Genomic DNA, 10,233 nt, shown 5'->3' on the forward strand with positions numbered 1-10,233 from the left:
GCAGCCAATTAACCTACCAGAATGTATTTGGAGTGTGGGAGGAAACCTGAGCACCTGGAGGAAACCCAGGCAAAGACGGGGAGAACATACAAACTCAACACAGATAAAGTCATGGTCGGAAATCGAACTCATGACCCTAGTGCTGTGAGGCAGAAGTGCTAACCACTAAGCCACCATGCTGCCCACAGATGTGTATAACTGCCTGATATGTGTAAGTGACTGATGTGTATAACTGACTGATGTGTATAAATGTCTTATGTATGTAACAATCATAATACTATCTAGGTCCTTGTTGATTAATTTAGCAAGTTGGCTCATTTTGTTCCTCTCACCAAGTTACCTGCAGCTAAACCTTTGATCTTTAATTTCATCCAACATTTTTTCAGGCTCCATGGACTTCATTTTGATATAATCTTGGACAGAGGATCTCAATGTGTTGCCCAGCCTATTACCTTCAGTCTAACAGCCAGACTGAGAGGGTGAACCAATCTTTGGAACAATACTAGCGATGTTATACTTCTAAATTCACAATAGCTGGGTTGAATATTTGAAATTGGGTGAATTTGCATATACTCCTGTCATTCCTCTTCTAATACATCTCCATTCTTTTATGTATTTGGTCAGCATCCTAGGGCTAACTTTTCTCAGCTCCTGCCCACGAATCTCCCTATGTATGAAATACTGCTCTACATTTGAAATACATTTGGAGGAAAGTCCTCTCCGCCTTATTAAACACCTCCTTTTGCTTAAATGTTTTTATGGATCAACACCACAGGTCATGTACTTTTTAAGTGGATGATAGGGTCTGGTTATTCACCTAAAATATCAGACTCCGGCAACCTTCAAAGAAATTTTGACCCAGACACATTGGGCCATTCAAAATCATTAGAAAGGTGAATCCTGTTGTCTTCTGATTGGATCTTCCTAGGCCTTTCAAAATGACTAACACTTTTCAACGTTCTCTTTTCAAACCTGTTGTTTTTTTCTTAAAAGTTTGGGTCTAGTCTTTCTGCTACACATCTCTGGTAATTATCAATGGGCACCAAGAATTTGAAAGAATTTTGGATTCGAAATGGGTTAAAGGGCTAATTAATTAATTTAGTCCACTGGAAGGGCTATGAACCTGAGTAGAGTTCTTGGATTCCTGCAAAGAACCTACATACAGAAAGATTGAAGCAGCTCCTGAATAAACCCGGATATAGGGGTTCTTTAACCCCCTCTTCAAAGGGGGGGGGGGGTACTGTTATGAGCCACCGCACTATTCACGACGGCTAGCTCTGTTCTACCTCCATCCCGGCTGGTTGCTATGCAGCCAGAATGTTACTTCCTGCATCAAGCATTGCTTGCTTTGTGTGTTCTGTCCCGGGTGGTAGACCGCATAGTGTACTACTACTTCTAGTCTCAATACCTCATCGCTACCTGGTAGCAAGAAAAACTCTTTCTACTTTGAGTATAAATCCTAGGAGCACCTGTGTACCTCTGAGAATATCACTCTCTATGGGAAAGGTGGTTGACTATAGGTGAAAACCTGACACACTCTCTGTTCTACCCTTTATCTGGTTTCCTGTGAGAGCCGTTGCAATAGGTATGTACAAACATATGATATCTCCAGGAGCAGTAGGTTGAGCAGGGAAAACTCACATCAACAGTTCATGCATAATAGATGTCACGAGCCGTGGGGGTGCCCCAAGTCGCCGCAAATCACTCATTAGACGCATCCCAGCCGTTGTCATGACGACCAGGACGTCACTTCCTGTGACTGTCTCCTAGGCAACGGTCGGGACGCTAATTTAATGGTATGAAGCGCCGCGTTCCAACATTAGACGGCAACCAGGCGCGTGCACAGATATATCTATAATTTATTTCTGTCACGATTTGAGTAGTTTTTTAATGATCCCTTGCCTCTGTCTATAATGATCTACCTCAAAAGTGACAGAGGATAGTGGAGGCAACACTCAGACTGAATATCAGTAGCAATAAGACACTGGAGAGATGATAAAATTGAAGGATATATTGCTTGATGACACAACAGGTATATATGCCGATGGTATAATAGCAATGGAAGAATATATATAACATGGAAAGCACACACGGCAATGGAATACAAACAAAATGCAATTCACAATATATACTTCAGTTTGTTAGTAACTCTGAGCAACTGTTATGGGATGAAATAGCAAATAGTCCAGACATGAAGATGGTATATTCCACATAGCAGGTGGTCACTGATATCACGATAATTCTTGGACAATATATATCAATCCCAATATGATCAAATAGAGCAGAGAGCCCTTAAACAGTCCGTTACTTAGAAGTAATAGAAAAGCAAAGAATCCCAGCCGCGTGCCGCCCCGTAAGGCTAATATCCTCCAGCAACGATCCAACACAGAGATATCTTAATGTATAGCAAAGTTCACAAGAAAAAGTTCAATAGAGAGTCTTTAACGGGAGCCAGCTTGAACATACAGCACAGGTGCATAGAATCAACTTGAATATGCAGCGATCAACTCACGGAAGATGTTTCCAATCTGTAACTTGACAGCGGCAAAGTGCCACGGACCACAGAGGACTACAGGTACCAGGTGCATAGATGTAAAAGCAAAAGTTCAATCAGCAGACATCCATTATAGTAGATTTGAGATAGTAGAACTACAGGTACCAGATGCGAAGATGTCATAAGCGAAAGTCCAGCTAGCAGGTAACAGCAGCAGCAAACTCTGGGCACAGCGTAGAACTACAGGTACCAAGTGCAACGATGAATTAGGAAAGTCCAGCCGGCAGGTCACAGCAACAATAGACTCAGGAGGCCCAAACAGAGGAACAGGTAATGGTAACCAGGAGCCAGGCAATCTGAGTAAGACGAAGAACAGGCAATGACCCAAAGGTCATGGGTAGTGACAATTTCATTCATTAGCCATAGGGGCATTTTTAATTAATTAATAGCCTCCTGTGGCTGAATTCAGGGCTGTTTTCCTGACTTTCTGATTGGATGCCCTGACTATTTAAGGCAAGGAGGGCTTAGCCTCCCTGCCGGTTATAGCGTTCATTCTTGTGTCTGCTGACATGCTGCTGTTTAGTCTCCTGACTCCTGATTGTCTTTCTGTTACTGACGCTTGGCTTGACCCGGATTGTTTGCTTAATGCCCTGACCACTGGTTAATTGCTTGGATTTCCCTGCTCGATGCCAGACCTGATATTTTGCCTGTTCCTGACCACGGTTTTCGCTACAGACCCCTTGACCTTTGCTTACTACTGCTACCATCTGTTACCGCCTCCTAATCTGTGCTGCAGTATTGCTCATAAGCTTACACTACACTAGAGTTTAAGACTTGGGGGCATCTGAGTACCTGTGAGTGCTACTAGCTCTACGGGAAAGACGGCTTCTATAGGCAAAGACCTCTACACCTAGTTCTGCAAGCTTATGATAATAGCCGCTAGCCGTAACAATAGAGAAATGTATAAAAACATACTTCAAACATACAGCAAACCTGTGGTGGGCGAGTGACATACTAACATTAGGGAACATAGAACCCTGGAGATTTGTACTTCTTACTACTAAGCAGAAGGGGTCCCTGGCAGACTAACTTTTATTCCAAAAAGTAACTTGCAATTTAATTGGGATACTGTTACTCTACATTTCCTGTAACACATGAAATGAGTCATTTGCCATAACTGCTAAAATGCAGGAATATCAATTAAGATACACATTTTAAGCTATTGTAGCATTAACTCCCTGAAATAGCAGCATTTCAGACTACTGAAATGAAATACTTTGCATACTAACAGTAAATCAGAAAACAATGCATACGTACACTTTGCATTCGGGAGATGCCCCCACAGCCTAGAAGTTCAGCTAGGTGTGCGGAGTGGCTGAAAAATCTCCAGAGGTGCACGCACCCCAGAGTCATAGCTTAAAAATTTTAGCGCCTGGGACAAGAAGGAAACTGCCCCCCTCAGCCCTCAATTTTAACCAAATGAACCTAAAATATTAATAAACTGCACCCCCCTTCAGCGTTGTGCCCTGGGCGGTTGCCCCTTTCGCACAGCCCCTGTACACCCTCTCTTCAAAGTCCAGCCTCCTACCACATTAGTACCCCCTCTTTCAATAACATAAGCTTTTATGCTTTTTCTCCAAAAAGATGGCTCTGTTTAGCTTCATATATGGCTTAAATTAATTTTGACAGTGAGATATGGGAACTTTATTGCAATTTTGCGTGTGGGGAGGTATTGATTACATTGCTGGGAGTGCACATCAAATGAGATGCTCGGCCAAAGTGCAACATGGAGGCACAAAACATATGGTGTCCAAATTGAAATGGGACTTCAAGGCGGACCGGTGTACCTGGACTTGTAGTTCCATAGCATATGAAACACCACAAATTGCCTGCATCTGTGCTAGATGAACCTATACTTCAGAGTTGGAAAAATCCCAGGAGCCAATGTGTGAAATGACCGCTGACACCAAAGTCTTTTGTGTATTTTACACTAATTATTCAATGAGTGCACATCTTCCCTGGATTCTTAAAAAAATCCTAGCAGGTGCCATGCGGATATAACGTCCGAGAGGCACCAAAGCAGGTTGCACGGTATAGCAGAGGGAGGCAATGACCAAAAACAGTAGGAGTGGAGAGTTGGACCACAGACAAAACACCAGCGGGAATGAGGGGTGGTTGAGAATACACAAACTCAGATTTAGAGAGAATCAATTTGGGTAGATGACAGGAGCATGTGTTTTGTTTTTTTAAAGGGATCTCAGGTTAATGTTAAACTATCAAGTTCCATTCACTTACATTTTTTATACCGCTACTTCTAAAATTTCCCCCAAATCCTGTCATATCTTTATATATCGCACAGATACATCCAATGTCATCAATATATTACATATATTTCCAGTCATATATTGTATGTATTGCACATATACCAACCATGGACAGCATACATTGATTACATAACCACATTGCCTGTCATAGATTGTGCAGAAACTCCATTGACATTCTTACATTGCACACATACCTCTCATTTACTATAAATTGTACAGACACCCCCATTGCTGTCCATGTGCTGCTCACATAATCCCTACTAATTCCTTGTGAATTGATTGGCTGCATTCTCATAAATGCTGTTTTTTCCCCATTATTTGTAGATGAGGGCATACTTTAAAAAGCACAAAACCTTATTAAATTCCACCATGTAATATTTGCTTTGGATGTTAAATGAATTGTAAAGCGATTGTTGAATGAATTGTAAAGTTTCAACTGTGAAGGAAGTAACACTGCTCTTTTCAGTTCACTAAAAATTGTGATGACATTAAGTAACACAATGCTAAACTGCTTGGCTGTTTTTATGCCTGTATTAATTTGATGAATAAAATTTGGTCAACTCACAATTACAACAGTTATGGCAGCTAGACTAAATTAATTTAACTATAATGAACAATTACAATTTGGGAACATGAGAATACACATTTACTGCAAATGAGACTAAGCAATGAAATCTCAGCTAGTGTGAGATATTTTTGGAGATGGAAACTATTAGAATACAATGTATAGACAGGGGCAATTGGAGAATTTTGGAGACAGGAATGCAAAATGTAAATGTATAGTAGAACAGGGACTATCTAAGAACAAACATGGGATTTTTATGAACACCATTTTTCCTAGCTCTTTGTTAAATGCCAATTGATTGGCAATATCCTCTTGTGCACACGAAGTGACTATATTACAAAACATTGAACAAACATTACATACCCTGCACTGCCCTACTGCTCACCATGACTTTAACCAACCTGTACTCCAAACTAACAGAGCTAGATTTTAGTATTGTATATGAACGCAGCAGCGCCCAATTCATCATCATTATCTATTTATTTATATAGCGCCATTAATTCCACAGCGCTGTACTTACATCAGTCCCTGCCCCAATAGAGCTTACAGTCTAAATTCCCTAACATACACACACCCAGACAGAGAGATAGACTAGGGTCAATCTGATAGCATCCAATTAACCTACCAGTATGTTTTTTGAGTGAGGGAGGAAACCAGAGCACTAAGAGAAAACCCATGCAAACATAGAGAGAACATACAAACTCCACACAGATAAGGCCATGGTCGGGAATTGAACTCATGACACCAGTGCTGTGAGGCAGAAGCGCTAACCACTAAGCCACCGTGATGCCCAAGTCATCTTTGAGCGCAAAGGACACTTATGACAGGGGCGCAACAGGGTGGGGAAAGGGTGTGTATACAATGTAGTCAATGTACAGTAGTGGCGTTTCTCTGCAGATAAGTGTGATTCAAGCTCTGGAGCATGCAGAAGTGCGCTGTTTTTCAGATGTATGGTTTGCATCTGCTCAAGATCAAGTCTAACTCACGGATGCTAGTTATGCCCAAACACAGAATTCCTCAACTAATGGCAGAATGGACTATTCACCTGCACAAACTCATCTCATTTTACAACACTATATAAGACCGACAGAGAGAGATTACTATGTTGCCATTTCATCAAATGGCTTATTATATTAGATGCCTTATTAGGATGAATGTTTAAAATGGTCTATGCTTTTCAAATAATTTTCATACATTTTTATCGTAGTAATGTCACACACTACCAACGCCTGTCTGTTTTAAAATGTTATGTGCGTATTGTAAAGTTCCTACTAGCTTGCATATATTTGCATTGCAATTGTGTGCTTTACAAGCTTTTAAAAGTCTTCCCAATGTCGTCTGCTATGTATGCCTATTTAGTACCATAAATTTGCAATGTGGTTGTTTATTTTTTTTATTTTTATTTCTTATAATTCAATGAAATTGTCATGTTTCATAAATTTCACGTTATTCCTCCCTTTGTATATTTTTGGACTATTTTAAAGAAACTTGGTGATGAGCATTAATAGATCAATGTTAGTTGTAAGTATGTCTATAATTTATAATGTACAAGGAGACTAAAAAATCTGCAAGGCATTAAGTATTTTTTTTTTCCTGGCTATCTTTTTCACATATAGCCAGGCATGGGCATGGTGGAAGCCTGGAATTTGGAGGACGACATTGGTCAAGATGGCGGACGGCCGCGGTGCAAGACAGGCACCGGCAAGAGAGAGAGAGAGAGAGCCATGTCTAAAATTAGAGGAACTAACAGTCCGGTGAGTGACAGGAGTGTTGAGAGCGAAAGCCTGACTGAAGAGGATCCAATAGGTTAAGAACAGGGGGATCTTGACTCTATCTATGATCAGGAGGTGGAATTTGATTATTGACTGACCATTGTCCTAGCACAATCCAAAACCAGACTTTTTGGCAGGGAAACAGAAGGCGGGATTAATGCTGAGGTCATATTCTGCCTCTACCCAGAGTTCAGCCACCACCATTGAAAATGGGTTGTCCCAGGGAGGGGGCAAGGACAGGGAATTTTGAAGGAAGTTAAAAGGGAACCTTGGAGGGAATATCATGGTTGTTGCTGTGGGATTTCTTTGGAGAAGGACTTGGACTGATGTTGAGTAGTCATACTCTATCAGTGCCAGAGGAGATCATTTGAACCAGGAACCTGCTCTGTCAGATCGGGTGCTGTATGTTTGGGACTGATTTATTATCACTCCATCGGGAGATACTTGTAGATTCTGGGGAATTAGTGAGACTACATGCGTAGGGAGACTGATACCTAGAATCCCACCAAACCAGTGGAGAGTTGGCCAGGTGGCTGGGATCGGCAAGCACAGAGACCCACAGACCAGATCGGAACCCCTGGCTCTCTGGCCCGCCTTGATTGTTCAACTGGGGACTTTGTTGTGGGGAGTTTGTGACTGTAGAGACTCTGAGCTGTGAGGTATCCTGCTGGGGACTTTGTTGCGGATTTTGCTGACAGTGGTGAAGTTACTGATACTTTGTTATATTTGGTGGAGGAATACGTTTCTCCCTGGGGAGTAGTATTGCATTTACTTTACACATTTTATAAATAAAAAGGCTATTACCTCTTTCTTGCCTCCTTACCTGTGTGATCTGTGAATCTAAAGGGCCGGGTACCCAGACAACTAGACAACTATGGTCCCAACCCCGGTGTCCTAACACAGCATGAAAGCCTTTCTTTACTACATGTGACTTTGCCTAGGCCAAGACAAACATTGCTATTCTACAGGTGTCTTACTTCATGGACCTAATAAGTGTTTGTCGCAAAGAAATCCCCCCAAATATATCTTCATGTGCCTTCAAAATGCAGTCTGACTAGTACTGCGTTCAGAATAAGATGAACCTTGCAGAGAATGTCTCTTAATGTAGCATCTCTGAACTCTGCTGAGCCAGAAAAATGTGGGAACAAACTACATTCATAAAGCTGAGATATATTTACAAAAGGTGGCCAAGAGGCCAATATAATGAGGAATTAAACATTTTTTATGATTTTATTATATTTTGTTTTTTGTTGGAAAAAGATTCATTTTATTTTTGATATTTATAAAAAAGTTATTTGAGTTTGAAAAAACGTTGTGTGTTTTGTCTTTTATAAGCAAAGGTATCACAATGTGATAGAGGTATGTTCTATATGGATTTTTATATATTATGCAATATCATGCAATTACACTGTGCAACAGTAAAGTTTGATGTGATAATGCACAATACTCAGGTTTAATATGCAGGGTTGGTATTACAGTGATCTCATGAAATGTGTGTACAATAAGGTGAATGGAAATAGGGAAGGAATTGTTTGTGCATTCCTCTGTCAATAGCTAATAAAAAATGCATATCATACACAAACATATGTCTGTCAGTGGATTAGCTGGAGAGGCAAATAAAAGTACACTGCTAGGTGCACCAGTTTGTACATCACGTATTTCCTATGTACGTTTGAATACATATTCAACAAAAGATGTTTGCTCAGATCCGCTCCTTGTTTAATAGGGTCGTGCGTATGTCCAATGCTTTGCGTTCCTTGATGAATAAGGCCCAACATGTAACCAGAGGTATTATGGTATAAGGGTGGTGTTTCATTGAGGAGACCTGCACCTTTATACATAGTCCTAAAAATTAGGGATGTGCACCGGCCACTTTTGGTGTCTCGTGTTTTGTGTTTTGGATTTGGATTTGCTTGAGGTTTTGGGTTCGGATTTGTTTCGCAAAACACCTGACAAAAGGTTTTGGATTCGGATTTATTTGGAAAAAAACATAAAAAGTGCTAAAAAACAGTTTTGTGTTTTGTTTTTTTTCACTCCTACGCTATTATTAACCTAAATAACATTCAATAACAATCATTTCCACTAATTTCCAGTCTATTCTGAACACCTCACAATATTGTTTTTAGGCCAAAAGGTTGCACCGAGGTAGCTTGAGCACATAATGCCAAAAAAAGAGGTACAAGATGGAATTGTTCTGGGCCCTCCCTCCCACCCCTCGCGAGATTTGATGCGAGACTTGGACGACAGAGCCTCGTTTTCATTTTTTTGCCCGCCGGAAATATCCGAACAGTGCTCGGATCCCGTTTGGATTAGCACTGTTCGGGTGGGCTCGGATTAGCGGAATCCGAGCCCGCTCATCTCTACTAAAAATATTATTTAGACAAGGGTCCAGTCTTCACGTATTTCATATATGCATGAATATTTTTGTTGACACATTGGAAATAAGAATAAAATAATTCTAAACATAACATGACATTTATCTGTTTGTTAGTATGGTTGGAAGCATTACTAAATTAAAGTGTGTTTTCTAATTAAATGTTTCATTTACCTAAATTTACCATGAATATTTCAGTCTAACATTCTGGAATTTATTGTGAATTTTCAAAACTTGGAGCAAGCAGCCCCTGATATATCTTTGTGATTAGTTTGAAATGATGTTCCCTATTTGTAGACAAGTATTTCCTGGTCACATACTGTAGCATAACTCGTAAACAAAGACATAAATCAAAAATACCTGCCTGCACATAGACATTATCTAGGGCTGTAGCCATCTGTTTTATAAGATGTGATGACAATATGAAAATAAAACTTACTAAGGAGTTTTCATAGTCTCTGACAAATAATTGATGGTCATCATCTCGAATTCTCAAAGCCATTAGGGAAAACAATAATACATGTCCTTACACACTTCAAAATGTGCAGATGAGGAAACTGCATTTTATTAATAAATAGAGATAAGTGAAATTATTCATCAAGTTTCTATGAATTTATAATGACTTTAAAAAAGTGGAGGCAGTCATTATGCATGAAAATATTGGTTCAGACTACACAATGGCTGCTTCCATTGTAAGGGTTGTT

The sequence above is a fragment of the Mixophyes fleayi genome, chromosome 1 (assembly GCF_038048845.1).
Source record: "Mixophyes fleayi isolate aMixFle1 chromosome 1, aMixFle1.hap1, whole genome shotgun sequence".
NCBI lineage: Eukaryota > Metazoa > Chordata > Amphibia > Anura > Limnodynastidae > Mixophyes > Mixophyes fleayi.